A 10,230-nucleotide genomic window follows, 5' to 3' on the forward strand; every position below is an offset into this window, starting at 1 on the left:
TATTCTAAAAACAATCTAATAAGAATCAAACCAGAAGAACAGCAAATAAGTGAAAATAGACATTTTTTTAAAGTTTGATCTTATAAACATCAGGTCACTAGCACCCAAAGCACTTATTATGAATGAAATAATAAAAGGCAATAATCTTAATGCACACTGTCTTACTGAAACCAAAATTATTACATTAGTTTAGATGAAGCATACTTATATATGCATGAAACTCGTCAGACTGGTCGTAGTGGCGAAGTTTTATCAATCTTTAGTAATATTAGTGAGATGTAGAGATGATGCTAACCATCGAGGACCTCAAGGACAACACATACAAAGAGATGAAGCCAACCAGAGGATCTCAAGGACAACACATGCTAAGAGATGATGCCAACCATTAAGGACTTGCAGGACAACATATACACTAAATACCCTCCCTAAACATGTAGACATCACCTATATGCTATAAGATTGCAGGTTAACTATGCCTTTTTATAATAACTTATATTTGATCATGACTATAAATTAATTTGATTGCAATGCAATAATGTGCACCTTTTATAAAGTTGCTTTAAAACAATAATTGTTGTAAAAAGAGTTCAACAAAAAAGCTTGAATTGAATCGAATCATTTTCTGAAATGTTAAAGAAATGTTATCAGACCTATTCAGCATAAAATTAATATTCCATAATGGCATTTCGCATTTTTTACAGCTGCACAAACAGATTTGGTAGTTTGTGGCATTTAGCATCCTGATACACACGGATGTCAAAACCAGAGAAACTGAACAAAACCCCCAGTGGAAGTTATAATTTCAGTGCAATCAATTGAGCGTTTTGTCACAATAGGGAAAGGTGAGATTTGTGTGGTACTTTAATTAGGAGCAAATTGTATCTTGAAGTAATTGCATAATAACCCATTAAAACTTTCACCTCTCAGCGATTTCCAAGTGCATTTGTTGATTTGAGAACAATGTGGTTTAAAATGCAACCCATGGTTCAAAATAATCAAGTATTAAGTCTTGCGTGGCAAAACGGTCATGTTGCATTTAAATAACTCTGTTATTTGCTTTGTTCACAATATTGAATAAAAAAAACAACATTTTATTTGAAGTTATTAGTGGTTGCTAATACAGATCTCACTCATTTTGTGTTGAGAGAAAGGAGGTGAAGAAACCTCTTAAGAATTAAAACTTGGGCCTCACAGCTCTAAACTTTGTGATTTTAATAAATAAAGTGTGTAGAACAGTATAACAGATTACAGATTAATAAAGAATAAAGTATTGATCTTACACAACATGTAACGTTTCTTCATCCAAATATTTAAAAAAAGTATTTTCAACACATTTCTAAACATAATAGTTTTAATAACTCATTTCAAATAACCAATTTCCTTTATTTTTGCCTTGATGACAGTACATCATATTTTACTAGATACTTTTTAAGACGCTAGTATTCAGCTTCAAGTGCATTTTAAAGGTTTAACTAGGCAAGTTAGTGTATTTAAGCAAATAATTGTATAAAAATGGTTTGATCATAGACAATCAGAAAAAATGCTTAAGGGGGCTAATAATAATATTAATCTTAAATGGTTTTTAAAATATTCAAAACTATGTTTATTCCAGCCAAAATAAAACAAATAAGACTTTCTCCAGAAAAATAAAATATCATCGGAAACAGGCCTACTGTGAAAAATTCCTTGCACCGTTAAACAATGTTTGGAAAATATTAAAAGAAAAAAAAAGTCAACTGTAAATACAAATGTTGTAAATAAACAATACTGCTACAAATCTGGAGCATGTACAGTTGAAGTCAGAATTATTAGCCCCTCTTTGATTTCTTTTTTCTTTTTTAAATATTTTCCAAACGATGTTTAACAGAACAAGGAATTTTTCACAGTAAAAGCAGTTTTTAATTAAAAAAAAAAACATCTTAAAGACAAAATTATTAGCCCATTTAACTTAACTTTTTTTTCGATAGTCTACAGAACAAACCATCATTTTACAATAACTTGCCTAATTACCCTAACCTGCCTAGTTAACCTAATTACCCAAGTTAAACCTTTAAATGTCACTTTGAGCTGTATAGAAGTGTCTTGTAAAATTTCTATAGTCAAATATTTACTGTTATTTACTGTCATCATGGTAAAGATAAAATAAATAAGTTATTAGAGGTGAGTTATTAAAACTATTATGTTTAGAAACGTGTTGAAAAAATCTGTTCTGTGTTAAACAGAAATTGGGGGGGAAAATAAACAGGGGGGCTTATAATTGAGGGAGGGCTAATAATTATGACTTCAACTGTAGTGTTTCCCTTACAAAAATAACTGCAGTAAACTAAAGTAAAACTGCAGTACAACAGCAGTATATAAAAGTATAACAGCGGTAGGAGTTGTGTAGTAGGAGTTTGTTCTTTAACATCTTCTAAAAATATTTAGTACTTTTTTCAGGGATGTTTTTCAGATTCAAGGTATTTTCTAATAAAAATTGTAAGAGTTTATTTGCAAAAACGAACAATAAAAAATAACTGCAGTGAACTGAACCGTACAACAGCAGTAGCCTATATACAAGGATAACTGGGGCAGAACTGCAAAATTGATGTATATTAAGGTATAAACGCAATTCAACTGCAATACAATAAAGTTCAACAGCAATACAATCTGCAGTACAACTGAAGTAACATTAAATCAACTGAGCGGGTCAATATACAGTAGTGATATGTTAATTTATGTCAATGAGATGCACAAGTTAAAATTGCACTTTAGTTTTATTATGAATTGCAGTATTGTATTTCTGTAGTTAGTTATACTTCTAAAAAGTGCAATACAATATATTGTGGTTGTACTTCAGCAATACAGCTGAAGTGCTGAAAGTTAAGTTGTCCACCGAGCAGGAAAAGTAGTAGGGCCTACCTCAAAATTTGAACTAAATAAATTTCTGCATTATGACTTCACAAGCAGCGTTGGAGCAAAACTATTCCTCCACCAAATGATTTTCGGTGCATATCTAAGCTTCTAAAGTCAAGTTCTAAAATACCAAATACCTCAGTTTTACGTGTATCAAAATACTACAAAATAAAGCAGCCACAAATGTATCAAAATAAAATGCTGTATTTTGTATTTTGAAAATACTACAAAACTTCTACAAGAGAGCATGAATTTTTTTTGCAATCCTTCTATCAATAGGCCTTTTGAATCAATCCTTTTACCATTAAACTGATTTAGCGAGTTAAACAATGATTGATAACAACATCCTTTCTCTGAGCAAGTTGAAGCCAGCTTCTCTGCATCTCATCACCTCTACTGTAAGAATAAAAATGTCATTTTTATTTACAGAACTTGTTATTTTCTTTTTGAGAATTTTGGTATGTATTTGTACAGATTTCATACAGAGAGTACTGTCTTGAAGATTATCTCTGTAAAAACTGTAAAAACCATTTAATGGAGATAATGAGTTGAAAGACATCACTATATCTCTTGATTGTGAAAATTGCCACCATCTCTTAAAAGTCTTGTTTCAAAATTTTTGCATTTGAAATCTTCAATACTCAATGTAAAAATCACAATTTTTGAAAACTATCTCCAGTTTTAAGCATTTACATACTGTATATCATGAGTTTTTTGTTGTTGTTTTTTGCAGTTGTCCTCTTAAATACACAACATAAAACATGATATCACAAAAAAATAAATAAAAAATTGCTATCTATTTTTACTGCCATGAAACGCGAGTTGGGGTTTTTGACCAGTCTGTAGATGTGAGGATTATTAAATATTTTTCTCTCATACTGACTAATTATGTCAATGTTTGTAATTAACTGTAAAGAGCACCTGCAGATCAGCTATTAGGGTTTGAAACAGCCAATGAAGAATTATCGCCACTGGAGACCCCTGCTATTTGTCTGTTACTTTCTTTATATGTGATGCATAATTTCCATCCATACTCCAAGCATTGACCACCTTCTTCAATATTAATACATTTTCTGGTCTGACCTCAATCTTGGGCAAATAATTGAGAAAGCACCAATTAGAGGCCACATTTTATGATGTCATCATGTCGATTTTCTTACAAAGTATTTTACAGTGTTTTAAAAACACTAAAATATTTTAAAACAAAATATTAACCCAATTCAGAAACCCTATCAAATACAAATTACTAAATACTACTTTGCATTTTAAATAATATTTGAAATACATGTATCATAAATACTGCCCATCCCCAAGTAAGCCTACCTCAAAATTTGAACTAAATGTATTTCTGCATTATGACTTCACAAGTAGTTTTTGGAGCAAAACTGTTTCTCCACCAAATGGTTTTTGGTGCATTTCTAAAGTAGCTATTAAAGCCAAGAATATGATGATTTAGAAATCACACATATTGCAGTCAATCAACCTTGTTGGCTCTGGTTTCTAATCGCTGCCCACAAAATCCCAGCAGGGATGCTCAGGTTCGGTGTCAGAGCCTTCACCGGATGCACAGGCTATCTGAGGACATCTGAGAAGCTCGACCATCTGGGTTAAACGTTAGTAGGACTCACACTTTTGTCGCTGTATGGCAAGCCATTTTGACATTTAATCTATAACCCATACTAGTATCTATTTTTATGTTACTAGTTCTTATTATTTTAGATACTAGTATATTTTCCATTAAGTACTAGTGCTTATTCATTAGATACTAGTGCTCATTTATTAGATGCTGGTGGTTATTCTTTAGATACTAGTATCTATTTAATATACTTATTAAATAAAAACTTGTTCTTACTTATTAGATACTAGTACCTATTTTAATAGTGACTAGTAACTATTCTGTTGTTACTGGTAACAAAATTATATATTTTTTCCCATTGATTCTATAGAATCTGTCAATGAGATATCAACTCTTCAGTTTTTGGACTAGTACATATTTTTATGTACTAGTTGTTAATCATTAAGTACTAGTACTTGTTAATTAGATACTAGTACTTATGTATTAGATACTAGTACTTATTCATAAGATACTAGTACTTCAACATTAGACACAAATAACTATTTAATAGGTACTACAAAAATGACTGATTTTATTTTATTTAGACATTTTTGAGGGAATAGCTTCGTTATGGATGTGACTTTTTTTGTTATGGATGTGACGGATGTAAAATTGCCATTTGTGTGACTTTGGTAAATCAAATATAATTGTTTGAAAATATTGACAAAGACTTTTAAAGTATTTTTAAAGTACTGTAAAATACTTGCCATACTATTTTTCATGGCAAGGTTGACATTTGCATGGAATATAACTTGTCTATGACCCGTAAATTTATTCAGAGATTGATGTTAAAAGGTACTCTGTACAGAACATCGTTGTGTACGGAATATGGTTAGTCTTTAGTAACAACAGAATAGTTATATACACTCTAAAAAATGTTAAGTTATTTATTTAACCCAATGGTTGAGTAAAACATATTTGATGCTTTATTGGGATACTTTTAACCTTTATTCTGTTATTTGTTAATAACTCAAGCAGTTGAGTTAAATGTTTGGTGCTTTATTGTGTTATTTTTAACCTTTATTTGATTATTTATTTAATAACTCAACCAGTTGGGTTCAAAATTTAAATTTTAACAGTCAACTGATTTAACTGACACAAAACAGCTGTATTAATGGTTGCGTAATGTTGTTTTTGCTTTTTAAGTTTATTTAAGCTATAACGCAATAATATTGTTGTTATTTTTTATCAAATTACCTCTCTGTGTCGTTTTTTTTATATCCATTTCACCATCCAGGACCATCTTTTAGAAGTGTTTAGATGAGGTTAAAATGCATTGTACATTGTGAAGCCTGCTGCAGTGAAGCCTGCTGCAGCTGCTGGACAGTCTCTACATCACGCAGAGCTCTATATTCTGCTCAACACATGATTTTCTGCTTGCACAGTTTATAACTGTCTGTTCTTTGTTCCGTTTCTTCATTGTTTGTGATTCTTGATTTATTTAAAAAAAAGGGCTTGGAACTAAAATGTAATGGAAATAAAGCATTTTCAATATTTAAAAAAAAAAGTATGTTATTTATTTACAGTCATTATTATAAAATGAATAGTAGTACTATAGTAGCAATAGTAAAACTAGAATAGAAAAATGACATCAAAATAACCCAACGCATAGGATTAAAATAAACCATAGTTGGGAAGGTGCTACACTCTCAGAAAAAATGGTACATTCTATTACCAAAAAAGGTACAAAGCCTTGTCACTGGAGCAGTACCTTTTTATGGGACAGAATTGTACCTAAAGACAAAGAAACACATTTGTATCATTGCAGTTTGCACCTTTAAGGACATGATTTGCACCATGGAAAACTAATTTGCACATTTGATTTTTAAATCCTGCAGATACAATATTGTGCAGTACCTTCATCAACTGTACAAATCTGATTCATGAAGGTACCACAACAGTGACAAGACACTTTGTACCTTAACAGTGTCAAATGTGTTCCTTTTAAAGGCTTTTTGCTATAGCCGGCAGCTAGCTCTCTGCAACTCTCACATGGTCGCCCACTGAAGCTAAATGGGGCTGCGCTTCGTCAGTACCTGTATGGGAGACCACATGGAAAAGCTAGGTTGCTGCCGGAAGTGGTGTTAGTGAGGTCAGCAGGGGCCGCCCAACCTGCGGTCTATGTGGGTCCTAATGCCCCAGTATAGTGACGGAGACGCTATACTGCTCAGTGAGCGCTGTCTTTCGGATGAGACGTTAAACCGAGGTCCCGACTCTCTGTGGTCGTTAAAAATCCCAGGATGTCCTTCAAAAAAGAGTAGGGGTTTAACCCCGGCATCCTGGCCAAATCTGCCCACTGGCCTCTGTCCATGATGGCCTCCTAACCATCCCCATATTCCAATTGGTTTTATCTCTGTCTCCTCTCCACCAATCAGCTGGTGTGTGGTGTGCGGTCTGGCGCAAAATGGCTGCCGTCGCGTCATCCAGGTGGATGCTGCACACGTGTGGTGGATGAGGAGATTCCCACCCCCATTGTGTAAAGCGCTTTGAGTGCCCAAGCGCTATATAAATGTGAGAATTTATTATTATTATTATTATTGTTATTATATCCAAAATGGGTCAATTAATTTTTTATTAAATAAAAAACATCAAATTAATTTACTAAACACATTTATAAAACAATGTTTTAGTTTACAAATAAAAGTTTCTTTGTGTGAATGCACATTTTCAATTTGCAATGAAGAATAAAAATACTTTAACATAAATCAAAAGATATATTTTTGTATTATGGATACTCATGTTTATGAGTTCCTTTAAACACATGCTTTTAAATGATGATTCATATTTTAATATGCAAATTATTTATAAATCACTTTGCCTTTCCAGTAATATTTATTTTCATAGATATTGTAATAAAGAGGGAGTTGTCCAACACTTTTGTACCTTTTTATGAGAACATGTGAGTACCATTATTTCAATTGTACCATAAAAGATACAGAACAGGTCTTTTCTGTACCATATAAGGCAAAACTTTTACAAAGGCACAAAACTGTTCCTTAAGGCAGGGGTTCCCAAACTTTTCAGCCTGCGACTCCCAAAATGACAATGCCAGTGATTCGCGACCCACAATATCCTCTGAGGTGGTTATAAATACAGAAACCTTGCATACAATGGCTCACACACCAATACACCCAGGTATATTCTTCATTTATTATTTTTTTTTATCTTTGTCAGTGCTGTAAATGGGCCAAAAAGTTGAACCTGGTGTTATAAAATTAATCTGCTGCATCTGACGCTATTGCTGTGTCTTTAATATAATGTAATTATCACAGGAGTTGCAATCTAATCCAGTTGTTAAGTGGTGACGTGTTGGTGACGCTCATTTGAGTTGAGAAATTATTCGTTTATGATCACTTTTTATTCATTTCACGCACAACAGTTAATTTTAAATAAAGTCATAATATACACAACAATCTCTGGGCTTGCTGCTTAACAAATGTCAAAATTTTAACAATTTACAAAAAAATTAATCACTTTCTGCCCAATGGATATTAGGAATGGACATATTGCGATCGTGATTTTCGAAAGTATTAAATCGCTTTGTAAACGTTTATTATTACCATTTAATGAGTCTCCCCATACAGTTGAATAGAGTGCTTGGAGCCGGAAGCCACTTCACGTGACGTCACACTTAACAAACAGATAGATCTAGTAACTATAAGCTACTATAGTAACTATATAGTATAGTTCAGTAGGTTATGGATAAAATATCAAATAGATTTTTGGAAATCACAGGTGACCACCCTTCATTGTCCTGTGACCCCTTGAGGGGTCCCGACCCCCACTTTGAGATTGACATTATTTGTACCACCGTGTACCTTTTTCTGAGAGTGTATAATAACTTATAGTTGGGTTAGTTTGAGAACTGTGTCCTCAATCAGGTGGATAGGATTGTAAAGGATCCAACTCATTTTTTGTTTCCCCAGTACGAACTGCTTCCCTCTGGTAGAAGATATAGAGTCCCAAAGTGTAGGTTAAACCGCTATAAGAAATCCTTTGTACCTGTGTCAGTGGGTTTATTTAATAAGAGTATATCTTAATTAGCACTATAAATTTTGTAATTGTTGTATCTTCTATTGTTTTTTATTGCTTGTTTAAGTGAGTGACTGCAGCAATATGGCGATGCCCATAACAAATCTCCTGTCAAGGACAATAAAGTTTTACTACTACTACTATTTAATACTAAGTTACTACTTATATGTTGGGATATTTATTTTTATATTAAAATAAATAGTAGTATTTAATAAATAAGCACTAGTATCTAATGAATAAGTACCAGTACTTAATGGAACAGATACTAGTATCTAAAAAAATAAGCACTAGTAACAAGAAAACAGTAGGGGTTATTGATTAAATGTCAAAACGGCTTGCCATAGTCGCTGATGAGATGTGTTTAGCGGTGGCTCTGAAGCGAAAGAAAACAGTAAAAGAAAACACTCTTGCTTGAAAACTGCAGCGCCTCCACGACAGACGTTAGCTTCATTTCGTTTGTAGAATCGACTCCTTCAGCAGGACGAAACCACAGATGTCCTGCGAGCTTATACATCGTTAACATGTCCGGGAATAATTTCCTGTTGTCATTTATGTCTCTCTTTCTGTGTCCTCCAGCAACAGCGTGCACTAAAGCTAGTATAAAAGCAGATGTGCGTTGCAGGCCTGACCTTGGTTGCTATGGGTACGAGGGGCAGACTTATATTCAACCGCCTGCCTGAGTTCCTGCTAATTGCCGTTGTCATGGCAACGAAGCACCTGATGTAATGGTAGGAAAGGGCAATAATCTTACAAGGGTCCATTTATTTATAGGGAGCTCTTCCACCCTGCGCCTGTCAACTCGGAAACGGACTCGGATGAAGTGCTAACATATGGAACAATAACGTTTATTAAAAAGAAAGAGAGAGAGGGAGAAAAAGTGTGTTCGGGAGCACATAGGGGTGTAATTTTGGGCAATTTCCTGAAACAAACAGCCGCTGTAACAGCCTGTCGCGTGTTTCTGTTTGTTGAAATTCGTCTTAAATACACTGGAGACCAAACAGTGAAAACGCTTTACTTTTTAAAGTCCCCCTGAAATAAAAATGGACGTTTTTTTAGTGTTAATATATCAATGCTAATCTTAAAGTCACCTATAAGCTAGTGTGCTCCAAAACAAAGTCAAAATTATATTATGTATAATATAAGCAATATAAGCATTCACTTTTTTACTTTGGTCAATATGGATCAATGATTTTCATGACATCATCATGCACTTAGCCTTATTAACAGATTATCTGACCAATCAAATGCTTTCTAGAATCTAAGTATCTCGGAAGCTGTCAGTTTTTTAGGCCCTACATGTAACTGAGGGCTCACACAGACCCAGAGCATTTCCATAAGCACTTGCATATGTACAAAAATAATAAATGGTATACACTCACCGACCACTTTATTAGGTACAACTGTCCAACTGCTCGTTGACGCACATTTCTAATCAGCCAATCACATGGCAGCAATTTAATGCATTTAGGCATGTAGACATGGTCAAGATGATCTGCTGCAGTTCAAACAGAGCATGAGAATGGGGAAGAAAGAGGATTTAAGTGACTTTGAGCATGGTGGCATGGTTGTTGGTGCCAAACGGGCTGGTCTATGTATTTCAGAAACTGGGATTTTCACGCACAACCATCTCTAGGGTTTACAGAGAATGGTTCGAAAAAGAGAAAATATCCAGTGAGCGGCAGTTCTGTGGG

The sequence above is a fragment of the Danio rerio genome, chromosome 7 (genome assembly GCF_052040795.2).
Source record: "Danio rerio strain M-AB ecotype USA chromosome 7, GRCz13ab, whole genome shotgun sequence".
Classification (NCBI taxonomy): Eukaryota; Metazoa; Chordata; class Actinopteri; order Cypriniformes; family Danionidae; genus Danio; species Danio rerio.